Genomic DNA, 17,683 nt, shown 5'->3' on the forward strand with positions numbered 1-17,683 from the left:
AACAAATTTGACAACTTAGGCAAAATGGGCAAATTCTTAGAATCATACACTATTCTAAAGGTCATCTGGGAAGAGTCAGACCTAAACAGACCAATAACAATTAAGAAATAGAAGTAATCAATGAAATTCCAGCAAACAAAAGCCCTGGTCCAGATGGCTACACAGGGGAATTTTACCAAACATTCAAAGAATAACTATCACCTATTCTCCTCAAACCACTCCAAAAATTCAAGAGCAAGAAAGAATTCCAAGCTCTTTTTATAAGGCCAGGAAAATCTCAATCTCCAAACCAGATAAAGACACTACAAAGAAAGAAATCACAGGCCAATATTCCCAATAAACATAGATGCCAAAAACCTCAACAAGATCTTAGCAAATTGAATCGAGCAATATATAAAGAAAATTATATACCACGATCAAGTAGAATTTATCCCTAGGATACAAGGCTAGTACAATATTCATAAATTGATATATGTGATACACCACTTAAATAAAATGAAAGATAAAAACCATGTGATTTTATCAACAGATGCTGAAAAATCATTTAACAAAATGCAGCATCCATTTTTGATAAAAACTCTCTGCAAAGTGGGAATAGAGCGATCATATCTCAACACAATAAAGGCCATTTATGACAAACCTACAACCAACATCATACTCAGTGGGCAAAAATTAAAAGCATTTTTCTTAAGAACAGAAACAAGACAGGAATGTCCACTTTCACTACTCTTATTTAACATAGTACTGGGAGTCTCAGCCACAGCAATCAGACAAGAAGAAAAAATAAAAGGGATCTAAATTGGAAAGGAGGAAATGAAACTGTCATTATTTGCACATGACATAAAATTATACATAGAACACTGTGAATGCTTTATAAAAAAAACTAGTAGATTTAATAAATGAATTCAGCAAAGTAGCAGGATACAATATCAACATCCAGAAATCACTGGCATTTTTATACCTCAATAATGAACACAAAGAAAGATAAACTGAAAAAAAATTTCATTTACCATTGCAACAAAAAAATTGAGATACCTAGGAATAAACTTAGCCAAAAAAGTAAAGGACCTGTTCACAGAAAACTACAGGGCATTGAAAGAAGAAACAGAGGAAGATATAAAGAAAAGTGGAAGTATATACCTTGTTCATGGACTGGAAGAATTAACATTATTATAATGCCCACACTACCCAAAGCAATCTATAGATTCAATGCAATCCCCATTAAAATATCAATGACATATTTCACAGAACTAGAACAAACACTCCAAAAGTTTACATGGAATCAAAAAAGATCCTGAATAGCGACAGCAATCTTGAAAAAGAAGAACAAAGTAGGAGGAATCACAATAACAAATATCAGGTTATACTACAAAGCCACTGTAATCAAAACAATCTGGTACTGGCACAAGGACAGGCATATCAATTAATGGATCAGGACAGAGAACTCAAAAATTGACCCAAGACATTATGCTCAATTAACATTTAACAAAGGTGGCAAGAGCATACAATGGAGTAAAGACAGTATCTTTAATAAATGGTGTTGGGAAAATTGGATAGCTACATGCAAAAAAATGAAACTAGGCCACCAACTTACACCATACACAAGAATAAACTCAAAATGGATAACAGACTTAAATGTAACTTGTGAAACCTAGAAGAAAATGTAGGCAACAAAATTTCAGACATCACACACAGCAGAATTTTCTCTGATACAATGCCTAAGGCAAGAGAAACAAAGGATAAAATTAATACATGAAACTACTTGAAGTTAAAAAGCTTCTGCACAGCAAAAGAAACAAGCATCAAAATGAAAAGGGAACCCACTGTATGGGAGAGCATAATTGCCAGTAATGCATCAGGTAAGGGGTTAATTTCCAAAATATATAGAGTACTCATACAACTCAACAAAAGGAAGACAAAGAACTCAATAAAAAAAATGAGCAGAGGACCTAAATAGACACCTCTCCAAACAGGACATACAAATGGCTAAGAGACATATGAAAAAATGTTCAATGACACTAACCATCTAAGAGATGCAAATTAAAATAACTATGACGTATCACCTCCCACCTGTCAGAAGGACTGCCATCAACAAATCATCAAACACAAATGCTGGCGAGGGTGTGGAGAAAAGAGGACTCTAGTGCACTGCTGGTGGGAATGCAGACTGGTGCAGCCACTATGGTGTTTCCTCAAAAAATTAAAAATTGAACTGCCATTTGACCCAGTGATCCCATTTCTAGGAATATACTCTAAGAAGCCTGAAACACCAATCAGAAAGAATGCATGCACTCCTATGTTCATAGCCGCACTATTTACAATCGCTAAGATCTGGAAACAGACCAAGTGTCTATCAGTAGATGAGTGGATAAAAAAGCTGTGGTACATGTACACAATGGAATACTATGCAGCTGTAAGAAAGAAAGATTTGTTATCCTTTGAGATGACATGGAGGTACCCGGAGAGTATTATGCTAAGCAAAAGAAGCCAGTCAGAGAAAGACAAGTATCACATGATCTCACTTATTTGTAGAATATAATGAACAAAATAAGGTGATGAACAAAATAGACCCAGAGACATAAAAGTAGGGTTCAGACTGACAAATTTCAGAGGCGGGGGCAAGAGGGAGAGAAGAGAGAAACCAAAGAACTTATGCAGATAAGTGTAACCTATGGTCATAGACAACAATGCTGGGAGGAGGCGGGGAAACAGGAGGAGGGTCTCTATGGGGGAAAAAGAAGAAACATCTATAACAAAAATAAATTAATTAAATAAAAAGTTGGGCCTTGAAAAAAATTTGTTTTAATTATATATTTGAAGGTAATTATGGAAGTAAAAACTATGAATATAACCAAAAGGATTCAAAAAAGTTTCTATAATCTGAGGTGCTTGATTAGAATTGGGACTCTCAATGAATTTAATACAAACATTTAATGTTTAATGTTGTTTTGGTTTGGTCTCTGGTGAGCAACTCTCTAAGCAAACTGAGCTGACTATCCCAATTAATTGACTCTCCCATCTCTCTGTGGGCCATACTGGTTGATTCCCATAGCAAATTCATCTTCAAAGCTGCTACACTACTCCCCATTTAGCCTATGCATTGTGCACCCACCAATTGAGTTGTATGCTTCCCTAGACTCGGTTGTGTTTGATCCCAAACTCTATCATTGTCATAATATAAAACTACATATTATGTTAAGATGATAAGTTTCATAAGAAAAATGATACTGTGAAAACTAAATTAAATACTTTAGAAAGCAAATTACTTTTCAAAAATATGATAAAATAAAAACCCTGCAAAAGAATTAGGAAAAAGAACTTTCAAGGTCTACAAAAATTTTTGCTTTTAGATTGTAAGTTCTTTTTCTTACTTTAGGAAACAGACATTAGAAAATATAAAAGATGAATTAAGAGTTATAGTTTTGGGTAAAAATCCATATAGAACTTCAATCACCAGATTCGTGCTCAAAGAAAAAGCTTTAGGTCTACTACAAAAGGTTGGCAAATGAGTATGAATTTATATGTTTGAAGTAAAATTAAACATTCAAAGTTTCTATGTATCTCTTTTATGTTTACCTGATATGAATGACATTTTTTGTTTAACCAACTATGATGGTTAATTTTAGGTGTCATTTTGATGGGGCCTTGGGCTGCCTAGATATTTAGTCAAATATTGCTCAGGTGTTTTTAGATGAGATTAATATTTGTACTGGTAGATGGGTAAGGCAGATTGCTCTTCCTAATGTTGTGGGCCTCATCTAAACAGCTGAAGGCCTGAATAGACCAAAAGGGCTGATTCTCCTGTAAGTAAGAGGGAACTCCTTCAGCCTGATGCCTGATCTAGGTATTGGTCTTTTTATGCATTCATACTCAAACAGAAACATCAGTTCTTCTTGTTTCTCAAGGCTTCCAGCATTCTTTTTTTAAAATATGTTTTTATTGATTTTTTTTAAGAGAGAGAGAAACATCTATGAGAGAGAGAGAGAGAGAGAGAGAGAGAGAAACATTGATCAGCTGCCTCCTGCACACCCTCTACTGGGGATTGAGCCCACAGCCTGGACATGTGCCCTGACCAGGAATCAAACCTGGACCTCTCAGTCCATGGTGCTCAATTTACTGAGCCACACTGGCTGGGCTCAAGACTTCCAGCTTTCAAACTAGAACTGCACCAATAACTCTCCAAGGTCTTCAGCTTGTTGATTGAAGATCTGGGGACTTGCATTTGAAAATTAGGATACGGCAAAAGAAAAAGGGCAAGCGAAGAAGCCTGAGGACCAGATGATGAAATAATAAAAAACAAACAAACATTAGAATGTGAAATCATTCTATTTCAGAAAAGAGAATTTCAAGGAGTGGCCAGTTGTATTAAATGCCAAAACATCAAGGAGTATAAGGTCAAAGCAACTCTCAATAAATATAGCAATATGAAGGTTGCTTGTGACTTTGATAGATGTAACTTTACTGGTGTGGTAAGAATGAAAACCAGGTTAGAAGGATTGAAGATAGAATTGTACCTCTAGTTAACAAGGTATATTAAATGCAAGTGGTTACTTCTCTTTCCTTTCATAACACCACTAAAAAGACAGCAAAAGAGGGCTGTTTTTTTTTAAAGCAATGAACCCAGAAGACCACAGAAATTAAATGGCAGACGAGAGATTTCAAAAAGCTTTTGGAAGATGAAAAAGGGGTAACTGACTTAGTAGTCTAGAAAAAGGTAAAAGTGAATGCAGTAATGTGAAGATCAGGTAGACAAAAAGCAAAATGGCTCATGTCTTAGAACCCTGGAAGAACTTGGGAACTCAAGGTATCAGAAAACTTTGAAAGATTTGTTGAACATCTTAAGGAAACAGGTCCTCACATCCTGTCCTCTGATCTTCAGTGTAACCTGTTCTCATACCAGCAGAAGACAGAAGGAACCCCACTCTCCAGAAAAGTTGCATCTTCCCCAAACAATGATGAGAATGCTCCTGGGTTCATTAGTATATACCTGGTTGAAGAATAAAGGATGCCCTTCAGGGAAAACTGACTGGCCTGAGGTAAAAGACAGAGATACTTCTATTTGTATCTCTGAAAAGTCCAGATGGCTGTTAAGTGATATTCACCACTGACAAATTCTGCTCATGCAAACAGAACTCCTACCATGAAATTCAGAAAGAAAGAAAACATAAAAACCAGGAATCAAACATACAAAAAACTTAGAGAAAATAGAAAATGCAGCAAGGATCAAAATACTTCAAAAGACATTTTAATTATATTTTCAAAGAGTTACGAGGTGATATGGTACCCACAAAACAAGGGCAAACTGTTATAAAAAGCAAATCATCAAAGCACAAGAATGAACTTTTGGATATAAAAAATATATGAGAACTAAAAGAATCAACAGGGTGGTTGGAAGGTTAGTCAAGAAAAATCTTTCTAAAAATAGGTGGGGAAAAAAAAGGATAATAGAAGAAAAAGATGAAGGAAATAAAACACATTCTTAGAACAAAGGGACAGAAGTCTAGATTAATATGACCCTTTGACCATCCAGCCATACAAATGAAAAGAGACAAATGAGGAAACAAAATTCTAGAGAGAAAAAAATGAGGTCATATACAAAAGCTATACTCTAAATGACTTTTGAAGGAATCTGAGCAGCACTAGGAAGCTTTGTTTATAGAGAAGAGCACATCCTAGACAGGGGAGATCTGAAGAGAATGTCAGATGATAAAGGAGAATCCCTGCAAGATGGCTGGGCAGCAAGGGAGAGGATGTGGAATGAGTCAGGAGCCTTGATTGCAAGGAAGCCTGAGGTACACAGGATTAAAAGGCATGAAGAACTTACTACCAACAGGAAGGCAGGCAATCAATCAGCCTGGCCCTGACTTAGACCGTACAGGGAGCCTTGGCCAGCTACTGTTTTTTCCCCAAGTTCCACTGAAGCAGACAGAAGTGGACTCAGTGCTGATGGAAGCATGTGTTGGGCTACCCAACTCAAGTTATCTCCATCTGCAAAATACAGTCTTCTCTCAAGTTTTATTTATTTAATTTTTTGAAAGCTTTCTTGTCTGTGACCATCAATGTCATCGAGCATTTCCTACAGTGGGAGAACTCCCTCAAAAGGCACAATGACTCTACAAAAGACTTCAGTTTCAATAATCGCAGGCTATGTTGAATAGTACTATTATACAACACAGCCTTTCAAGCAATTGGCTGTTTTCCTCTGTGATAAATCCACTCTTTTGAAGTACTTGTGTGGTTTAGGTATTGGATTTATTTTCTTAGCAATTGGCACCGGAGTGCCTTTTGAGGAGGAAACTATATTTGAGGAAATGCCTTGATTAGCCACTGGATAGATGGGGTCCTGTGGGGTGTGGCATTCAGTAGAATCAAAGTCACCAAAGAGGCTGATTAAGAGAATTATAGAGGAATTTCTTCTGTTTCTGAGAGGGAGAGGGAGCCAAAGAAGAGAGGGCAGAGAGCAGAGGTTAGGAAGAGAAAATCATGATGTGTGCTGGGTGATAGGAGGTCAAACAGCCAGTGGGAGAAACAGAGTGGTCGAAGGATTTTCTATGAGGGGGATTACTGAGGACCCAACAAAACTATCTGCCATTCCTGCAACTAATTACATCCTTCTGCTGTGTCATCCAGTGTACCACACTCACAAATGGGTGTCCGTTCCGATGCGAGAAAGATTATTTTTATTCCTGGATCAATTTAATGTTAAATAGAGACAGCAGGCCCAGAAGTATAAGCCCGGAAATAGACTTGGCCCTGAGAAGGTTTGTTCTCCAAGAATAGGAAGGCTTTGGATTTCCACACTGTGAACAATGAGAATTCGAGCCTGGACCAGTTTAAATCTCAGAAGGGTAGGAGACTGACCCCAGCTGATATGGAGATCATACTTCTAGTAACACTTCACTAATGTGACAAAGGCATGCATGTGACTTTTTTTTTTCTTTAATGCCCAATTTCTTTTCCTATTATTTTAATCTAAAATATGTTTAGGAACTCGAGAGCCGGAGCTGCCCGGCAGTAGTGGAGCAGGTCCGCGCCCCGCTAATTCCTGTTCCGGAGCTTCGTCCCACACGCCGGCTAGCGAGCCTTCCCGCCGCCCTCTTTCTTCCTGAGCTCCTCTTCCTTCTCGCTCAGTTTGCCGGGAACCTGAAAAGAGAAGGCGGGCGGGGGGGGGGGGGGGCGCCAAACCCCTTCTGCTCCTGCCCATCGCAAGTGCAACTACGGCCATGGGCCTCCCCATCTCCTCCCTCTTCTCCCGCAGATGCGCATTCTGATGGTTGGATTGGATGCTGCTGGCAAGACGACCATTCTGTATAAACTGAAGTTAGGGGAGATAGTCACCACCATTCCTACTATTGGTTTTAATGTGGAAACAGTAGAATATAAGAACATTTGTTTCACAGTATGGGATGTTGGTGGTCAAGATAAAATAAGGCCTCTCTGGAGGCATTACTTCCAGAATACCCAAGGTCTTATTTTTGTGGTAGATAGCAATGATCATGAAAGAATTCAGGAAGGAGATGAAGAGCTGCAAAAAATGCTTCAGGAAGATGAGTTGCAAGATGCGGTGTTGCTGCTTTTTGCAAACAAACAGGATTTGCCAAATGCTATGGCCATCAGTGAAATGACAGATAAATTAGGTCTTCAGTCTCTTCGTAACAGAACATGGTATGTTCAAGCTACTTGTGCTACACAAGGAACTGGTCTGTATGAGGGACTTGACTGGCTGTCGAATGAGCTTTCAAAACATTAAATGAAACTGGATATCTAACCAAGGACATGTTTGATAAAATTGGTCTAGGCTTGTTACAACAAAATTAGTTTGCATCTTGGTTATTAAACAGTATCTGGGACTGGTTTGGGCAGAATATTACAGCGTTTAAACTTATTTTGTTGCCAATTATTGTTTGCCAAGTATAATGTTGCACTTTATCAATATGCTTGGTTTTAAAAAAATTCTTCTTAACTTGGGGAAAGAAATATCCTCTTTTAATTTTACTTCCCTTAAGCCTAAATGCCTGGACTTAGCTGTTGTGACAACTTAAAATAAATCTGTTTTGAATGTTTTTTGAGCCCACAACAAATAATATTTTAAAGTTATTCCCTTGCTACTTTACTGATAACTTTATCATTCCTGGGACAGTCTGCTGATTTAAAAACAAAATGTAGCATTCTGTTTATATTTATTTTTCTCCCTTGCCAAAAAGATTTTCTAATACTGCTTGTACCAGCCAGGGAAATACTCCAAAACACTATTGAGATCTCTTGCACTGAGAACTTATTATTTTTCCCCTCATTATTGACTCCTGGCTTCCATCAGCCAAGCTTACCTTGGTGTGGTTTGGATTCAATAGCTAATTAGTTCTGTGCTGGTAGCAAAGAGTTCATATTGAGATGATTTTTAATACCCAGCAGATTGTCTGTCATTATATTGTATCTTTTTTATGTTGCATGTTGCTTTTGGTATCAGCCTGACTCTTTGCCCAGTATATGATAGTTCTGCTGATGTTTTATTGTTTATTGGTGAACATATCTTAAGAGTTTTTGGAAAACTCATCAAACTCAAATGAATAAGTCTTCTTCATAACCCATTTGGAATTATTCCTAATAAAATGATAAAATATGTAAAAATAAAATAAAATAAAATAAAATATGTTTAGGCCAAGCCACAGCTTGATTTTAGTTTAGTTATTTTCAGAAAACCCTAGTAAAATTAATTACAGCTAATGAATGGTATTTTTTTGTGTGAGTTTCCCATGGTTCATAATAAAGCTTTTGAAACATTTTCTTTCATTATACACAGTATAAAGTTTCCCTTATTTTGTGATGCTTAGTATCACTTTAAAAACTCGGTTCCTGTGTTCCACATATGTGCTAGATTTGTTCTTCTGTCCACACACACACACACTATACCTGCCTATTATCCAGTTTTTCTTCTTCATAGCTAGAAATTTTATTCCTTGGCAGCTTGTCATCATAGTACAGAACTGAAATTATAGCTTAACTGATTTTTTATTTCCTTTCCCTACTCTTGTGATTCATTATTATTATTTTTTTTTTTACCAGAGACTAATTTTCATTTCTGCTGATTGTCATAGATTAATTTGAAAGGCTCTTCTGTGTTAGTTCAAAGATTTTCCAGTTAACATTGCTTCCCTGTGCTTCTGATCAAATCAGTCTCCATAAGAAAACTCATCTCTGTTAACATTAGCAAATTAAAAAACAAAACAAAACAAACCACAAAAACAGAAGGCATCATTTTACTTTTCTTTATCTCCAATATCCATCTAGGCTTGATTCTTTAATAAGCTGAAAGTTTTCATTGCATTTACCAGAGCATGCCTATGATAACAGACATCTTTTCTGAACTAACCTACCATTTATTTGGAAAATTTCTGCCTGACTTATAGACTTGGAAGTTAAACACAGTTAATGAACCTATTCCGAGAGCAGAATGAGTGATGTCAAGCAGTTTCTAATCTCCCTATTTCAAGGTTCAGTTCATTTGCAAATAGAACACAAAAATCCCGTTAAACCAGCACCAGTTAATGTTCTTAAATAGCATAATTAGTAGAATCTGCACATAGCTGAAATAATGATAAAGGATAAAGAAAAACTAAGAATGCCACTATTTCTCTAGTTCCTGCATGGTGAACAGACACACTTACTCTCTGTTTTTCTAAAAAATTGAAGCCACCAGAAAAATCTCCCTTATTTTCCTTGTTAGAAAACAAAATTTGTGCAAATAAATTTGAAGATCTAATTGATTGCTTTTATTAGCAATTCAGGAATCAGGCAGCATCCCATCTAGCAACTAGAAGGGCACTCCAGGGGTTGCCCAAAATGGAAGGTTTTTATGGAAAAGAAGGGTGCAGCAGGGACGCTATTAGCAAAAGAAAAGAAAGGATTTATTTTTTTAGACCAGGTCATCTTTTGTGGGGAGGGAAATGGCAAGGGTTTTTATCATGCACATTGCCTCTTCTTTCTCTGGGGGTGGTGGTGGGAAGTGTGAAGGGGGCCCACCTGACAGATTACCTCAGTGGTGTTGACCAGAAGATTACAGACTGGTTGATTCAGATTATGTTTCTGGGAGAGGTAGAAACAAAAATTTAATCTAGGTTTGGTATCATGGGTTTTAACACAAGTGGCACCATTTTGGGCCTGTGGTTTTCCCTTTAACACTTTGCAACAGGCCTGCCAGCCACTGTACCCACCCTTTCCTCCTTGTTCCCAGAGGTCTCCCTTTTTTCAAAGGTTGGTGTTCCCATGTGCACTTGGGATCCCATCATCCTCTCTCCCCTTCGAAAAAAGTTACCCTACCGATTGTTTCCTTCTTCTCCTATATTTTCAGTTTTGACCCATCCAATCAACACTGAAATATGTTCTAATCTTTCTTATTTAGAAAAAATTCTGGACCCCCACAGCCCCTCCCTACAACCATTTCAGGGTTGTCCTGTTTGTTCACAGCCTAACATCAAAATGTTCTCTACATTCACTGCCTCTGTTTTATCATCACATCCTGTTTGTCCCTCCATCCCTTCCATCTGGCTTTGAGCCCCATGATTTCACCAGAATGACTCTAAAATCAACAGAGACCTTTGCTATTAAGATAAATGCACGCTTTGATGCTGTCATTTCACCTGGTTTCTCATTGCTTTTTGATGTAATTTACCATAGTTCCTTCATCAAACACAATACCTGTGACTTTCATCACCGCCCAGTCCTCTGGTTTTACACTTCTCTGGCTACTCCTTCTCAGCCTCCTTTTCTGAATCTCTCTTCTATTTTTTGATCTAAGCTATTTGTGGCAGCTGCTCAAGGCTTAGACCATCTTCCTCTCCTAGTTCTACACTCTCCCACAGCACTGATACATAACCAGAGATTTTACTTCCCATCCTTTCCCAAAAGATTAATTTAAATGTCAATGAAGTATAAGGAAGGTTCTGGTGACTCCTGTTTCTGGAGAGCCTTTCTCTCTCTCCCCAGGGATATATTCATAAAAAGGGGTATGTTAGTAAAAGGTCTGAGCCGGCAGGAGATCACATCCACAATGCAAGGCCAATGTAGAGCAAAATGATTTTATTGCATGTGCCTGGGTGCAGGTGGGCTGAGCTGAAAAGGGGTCAGTCTTGAATAACAGTTGGGGTGTGGGTTATATACTCTACTTTTAGCTTCTGGCAGTTCCTGCTGATGTACTCTGCCTGGCCCATTGTCCACTCTGCAGTTGGACTGGCCTGGTATCTCATCCGGCATCTGTTGGGTGATTCATTGCCTTGCGGATAATCCAGATAATCCGTACTCAACAGAAGGCTGAACAAAGGTCATGCAAGCAACATATTTTTCACAGTTTCCACCTTTTGCAAGCTTTTCACCTTTACCCTTTAAGATATTGTTAACCCTTTCATTCCCATCTTATAATGATGATTAAAAAAAAGGGAAAAAGGGTAAAGTTTCTCTTTGTCTTCTTCCTGCAGGTGTGGGGTCATAACGGACTCCTTAAAAAAATTGTTAGATAACTTCCTGGGGAATGGGGCTATGGGGTCCTTTTACGTGTGCTAGAACAAATTGTTCAACTGTCTGGTTGACTAAAATTTGCAGTTGATTTTGTACCAACCTAGTAATCAAGTGCAAGAAGCAGGGTCTGAAAAGCAATAATAAGAAGGCTAATACTAGGGGCCCTATAAAGGGGAGTAGCCAAAGATCTGGAAACAGCCCGTGTCCATCAGTAAATGAGTGGATTAAAAAGCTGTGCTACATGTACACAATGGAATGCTATGCAGCAGTAAGAAAGAAAACTCTCTAATCCTTTGAGACGACATGGAGGGACCTGGAGAGTATTATGCTAAATGAAACAAGCCAAGCAGAGAAAGATAAGTATCACATGATCTAACTTATTTGTGGAATATAATGAACTAAACAAACTGATAAACAAAATAGACCCAGAGACATAGAAGTAGGTTACAGACTGACAAACCTCAGAAGAGGGGGTGGTGGTGGGGAAGAGAGAAACCACAGAACTTATATGCATCTATGCATAACCAATGGACATAAACAACAAAGCTGGTGACGGGGTGGGGGGATGGGGAGAAGGGTGTCAATAGGGGTAGAAGGAGAAACATCTGTAACAAAAGGAAATTAATAAAAATAATTAAAAAAATAAAATAAATAAAATAAAATAAAATAAAATAATATAAAATAAAGGAGAGTAGCCAGGTTAGTTTAGGCAAGGTTGCTTCTATACTTGTCCAGAAAGATTGGGCTAGGTGATTCTGACTGAATTCTTTTAGCCACTGGGCACTATCTAGAATTCATTGTGTCCTCTCCTCAACCTTGTCAGTTGAATTAACACAGAAGCAACAAGATGTATTTGCTATCATGCATAGACCTCCTTCTTTGACCGGTAAATAGTCCAGTGCAATGCGATTATCTATTACCATGCAGGCAAGAGAGTCGAGGGATTTTGAAAGAAGTTTCAAATTTTCACCTGCATCTCTACCTATATTTGCCAGGTGGCAGTTACATTTTTTGCTGTTATGGCATTATAAGTAATTCCTCCCACGAGGCCCCCAGTGGTAATTGCAGCTATGACTGCTGCTGTGAGGAGTCAGATTTCCCTTTTTGCCCAATGGTGGCTTTTGGGCTCAGGGCTTGATGAGGCTGAATTAGGGATGAAGGAATGGATTAAGGTGTTGGCTGGGTGACATATCCTTCTGCCCATTAGCCACTCTGTTTTGCTGGGTTTAGGCATTGAATAGCAATCCCTCTCCTGGGGGCAGAAATGTTAAGTGCACCTAAATACATCATTCCCGCTGGTAAGCAAAGTAGTCCAGTCATATTTGGGCCTAGCGAATGTTTGATCGACCCACAGTAAGGTTCAATGATTAAACCATGATAGAGGGAGGGGGGGCTAGTGCCACCCACAGAACTGCACCCTGGATAGTGACTAATGTCCCTGGTATGAGTTTTTTTGGTATTACATCAAGTCCCTCTGAGCTTGCACATATAAACTCCAACTACAGGGGTTAGACACATCATGAATGGTTAGATTACAGGTGCCCCTCGTAAGGTTATAGTGACAGATATTATATGTGGTGCCCACTTTCACGGTCTGTATTCGTACTGAGAATCAAGATCAAGGGAGCGTTTTCCCTTCTGCCCCACGGGAGTTTTCTGTGCTCCCTGGGCTTGCCTTAGGACACCTGCATCGCCGATTGACAGGTGTACCGGCCCAGTCAAACCCACCTAGCACTGTCTCCAGAGCAGGTCGCTCCCAGCCAGCCCAGTGGAGCACTTGGTACCAGAAGTGAGAGCCCCTTGGGGCTCCCCCCACCCCCAGGTCAGTGAAAAAACTATAAGAATAGTAATATTTCACAGGGCCCGCAAGGCTGGTGGACCATGCTCCGCCCCGCCCCCTCGAGGGGACAGGGGGGCGCTGGGGGGTTTATGTTAGGAGAGGAGGCCTATTCTTGGAGGAGGTAAAGTAAAGAGTGAGAGTGGTGTGGGGAAAGAAGGAGTAAAGGTTAAAGTAGCATGGAGTTTGGATAGACTGTCCCATGCTAACGAGAGAGTGGGGCAGGCTGGTAACACTAAAAACAATAGAGAAAGATACAGGGGTCTAAAGGAAAATGAGTGTCTGGGTTGCCCTGGGTTGCAATATTTGGCTGTCAATTCCCACAACTGAAACCCCAGAGCATCAAAGAGGTCCACTGAACCCGGGGAGGGCAGAGTAGGTTGCCCAGATATCAATTAAAAATGAAGTTGACCTACCTGCTACCATCAGAGTTGCCCGAGGTTCGGAGTTCGAGATGACTGTCGGGGCGTCCATTCCTGGTCACCTTCAGTCTTCAGCCGCAAGGTCAGTCAGATCAAGGCCTGGATCGCCATTCCGCCAGCGGGAGGAAGGGATGAGGACCGACTCTGGCAGTCTGTCTGCAGCCCAGCTTCCAGTGGGGCCCTCCACACGGAGGACATGGCTTAGGCGGTGGTGGAGGATTGGGGCACCGCCTCACCCAATGGCCAGCATTTAAAGCAGGAACCTGGGGTTCTGCTCTGCTGATTCTTGTGGGTGCCCTTCTTCTGTCTCCTGAAGGGGCTTGCTGACCCCTCTGATTAGTGGGGCCTCTAATGGCAGAGGCAAGCATTTGGAACCTGTTATTCTTTGCTGTTCAGCCTCTTCATAGCAATTATTAAAAACCTTCAAGTCTAGATATAGAAGTTCTCATTGAGAGGTTTGAGGAGACATTCTCCTAATGTCTGGGGCTGACTTAGAGATAAATCTCAAGTTTAAAATGACAGCTCCTTCTGGGCTAGTGGGATCTAAGTTAGTGCATCTTCTCATAGCCTGTTAAGGTGGGATAGAAAGGTTGCAGGTTTTTCATCCCTTTCCGGGATTATTTCAGTCAGTTTTTCATAGCTAACGGTTTTATGTGAGGCTTTTTTAAGTCCCTCGATGAGACATATTATCATATGGTCTCTGGCTTTCCTACCCACCCCATTGTCCTGATAATTCCACCTGGGGTCTTGGCCAGGGACTGCTTTGGCCCCTACCGGGTTAGTGGAGGCCTGTTGCCTCAGAGCATCGGCATGGCCCTGGGTGTTAACCCAGACTCAATTTCTACCTTCTGGATTAAGGGTGGAAGAGAGAATAACATGAATATCTTTCCAAGTTAGATCATAGGACTGGGTAAGGTACTCAAATTCCTCAGTATAATTGGTGGGATCCTCAGTGAAGGATCCTAGTCTTTTATTTATTTGGGACAAATCTGAAAGAGAGAAGGGGACATGAACGTTGACAGTCCCTTCAGCTCTCACCGCTTCACTCAGGGGACATTCTAAAACAGGGGCAGAGGTAAGGGATGGATAGGACCAAAGACGGTTCCCGATCGCGTGTGTGAGGGAGTTGTTTGCGGTAGTAGAGGAGTCAGGACTGGAGTAGGAGGTTCCGGGCAGGGTGGGGGGCCCATAGAAGGAGCTGGAAGAGGAGTCCCTGCTGGAGGGGCTGAGGGAGAAGGGGGTGGAGCGAGATCGGCTGGGTCAAAGGAGGAAATAGGAGAAGTTATCGCACTGTCTTCAGAGGGAGGTTTGGGAAGATTGGAGTGGAGTAGGGAGATTTGGGAGGGGAGCAAGAATTGCATAAAGAGGGCTGTAATCTGAGTGCAAAGGGGCCTGGATGTAAGGACCCTCAGACCATTTTCCTTGCCTCTGACAGAAATTATCTAGGTCAGTGAGAATGTCGAAAGTGCCGTTCTCAGGCTATTGTGAGCCATTGTCTAATTTGTACTGAGGCCACCCACTGCTGCAATAAAAATGAGTCACTTGGGACATAAGTCCTAAAAGAGCCCTAGAGTCTGTAGATTTTTTTAGGAGACATTCTAGGAGTGTTGTCCATGTTGCGGTGTGGGATGTGGTGGCCTAGCGGTCCGACGGATACACTAGTGGAAGAAGAAGGTGTGCTGCTTCTCCCCTAGAGCAGAGAGACATGCAACTCACCCATATCAGGCGTCCCTAGATATATGGTGAGCTGAGGAAACCTGGTTCCCGAGGAGCGTGTCCCGACCAGCGCTGGATTTCAAGAGGGACGATCACACAGATGTGACCAAGAGACCTGGCTTTCTTATGTCCTGGATGGGGGATAACAGGACAGCCCAGAGAATCAGACCCAACAGTAGGCAAGAAACACTCACCAGGGAATTAGTGTCCAGTGTAGATGCTCAATTAGCAGGAGAGTTTGGAGGTCCGGTGTCTGGCTGAGGATGTCGTTGATCCTGGTCCAAAAGGAGGCCCGGAGGACTCTGGGGGCTTGAGGTTGCCCCCTATGCAGGATCCTCACAGATCTTTAGGTTTTGGTAACAAATAAAAGGTCAGAGCTAACAGGAGATCACATCCACAATGCAAGGCCAATGTAGAGCAAAACGATTTTATTGCATGTGCCTGGGTGTAGGCGGGCTGAGCTGAAAAAGGGTCAGCCTCAAATAACAGTTGGGGTATACATTATATACTCTACTTTTAGCTTCCGGCAGTTCCTGCTGATGTACTCTGCCTGGCCCATTGTTCGCTTTGCAGTTGAACTGGTCTGGTATCTCATCCGGCATCTGTTGGGTGATTCATTGCCTTGCAGATAATCCAGATAATCTCACTCAACAGAAGGCTGAGCAAAGGTCATGCAAGCAACACATTTCTCACAGTTTCTGCCTTTTGCAAGATTTTACCTTTACCCTTTAAAACATTGCTAACCTTTTCAGTGAGCAGCTGATATTCTGTTATTTTCACATGGACAAAGAATCAAAATGAGGAATTCTTTAACATATCATGAGCTGTTCGAGGAATTTTGATAGATTCCTAATTTTGTCCTTCCTCATAACTCAGTTCGATAGCTTTCAAAGTTTCTTTGGTTTGTTTGTAAAGTTCTTGTTTAGCTTCAGAAAAAGGTTATTTCTTACATTGGATCACTGCTTATTTCCTCCCAAGAACAGGACATGTTTCTAGGCTCTTGATAATATGTCTTATTTTTTGCTACCGGGATACTTGATAACCATTCTCTCAGGCATTAATTAGCTTCCTGTTAGAGAAACTATTCATAATATTCACTCTAGAAAATCCCTCAAAACTTTTTAGTTTGATGTAATATTTGATAGTTAAATGGATGAGGCAGGTGATTACTTCAGGCAACAGGGTTACTTCACTTCAGAAGACTTTACTTAACTAGGAACATTTCTTAGAACCTCGTGTGTTTGAGTGTTGAGGGATGTCAGCAGAGTGAAGCCATCCTTCCGTAGGGGACTGTTTGCTGCTGAATCAATCAGGTCGACATGCCTAGTTTTATGACATGATAACTATGTATCTTCTTTGATCCTTGAGGGCAGGAGATTTCTTTAAGAAACATCGACTTCTCATTAACCAGGTGAAAATCTCCCACCATAAAAAGCAATTATGTAGAACAGTAGAAAGACATGTACTTTGGAACTAGGCCAGCAATGGTTCAAATACTGACTCAACCATTTGTTAATTGTGATATTTATTTGGAGATGATTCAATTTCCTTGATTCTCACTCTATTACCTGTAAATTAGTTTTTATTTTAAACCAAGATTTTTTTTTAGAGCAGTTTTATGTTTACAACAAAACTGAGAGAAAGGTACAGAGATTTCTCATATACTTCTTACCCCCACACAGGCCTACTTTCTCCCATCATCAACAGCATTTATCAAAATGATACCTTTTACCAAGAATAGACCTATAATGACACACTATAATCACCCAAAGTCCATAGTTTACCTTAGGGTTTACTCTTGGTGTTGTACATTCTATGGGTTTGGACATATGTATAATGACATGTATCTGTCATTGCAATACCCTACAGAGTATTTTCTCTGCTCTAACTATCCTCTGTGGTCTGCCTATTCACCTCCCTGCCTCTACTTCCTCCCCACTGTTAACCACTGATCTTTTCACTGTTTCCACAGTTTTGTTTTTTCCAGAACATTATATAGTGGAATCATATGTCTCAGGTCTTTTCAGATTGGCTTCTTTTACTTAGTAATATGCATTTAAGATTACTCCATGTTCTATCATGGCTTGATAGCTCATTTCTTAATGCTGAGACTGATATTCCATTGTCTGGAAGTACCATAGCTTATTTATTCATTTACCTACTGAAGGACATCTTTGTTGCTTACAAGTTTTTCCGT

At 40.1% G+C, this 17,683-nt stretch overlaps 1 pseudogene; it reads left to right on the forward strand.

Annotated features, from left to right (window-relative positions):
- Positions 1–7,223: 7,223 nt before the first annotated feature.
- On the forward strand, positions 7,224–7,922 carry LOC118631631 (annotated as a pseudogene).
- The last annotated feature ends 9,761 nt before the right edge of the window (positions 7,923–17,683 follow it).

Source organism: Molossus molossus, unplaced genomic scaffold (assembly GCF_014108415.1).
Source record: "Molossus molossus isolate mMolMol1 unplaced genomic scaffold, mMolMol1.p scaffold_m16_p_16, whole genome shotgun sequence".
NCBI classification, from domain to species: domain Eukaryota; kingdom Metazoa; phylum Chordata; class Mammalia; order Chiroptera; family Molossidae; genus Molossus; species Molossus molossus.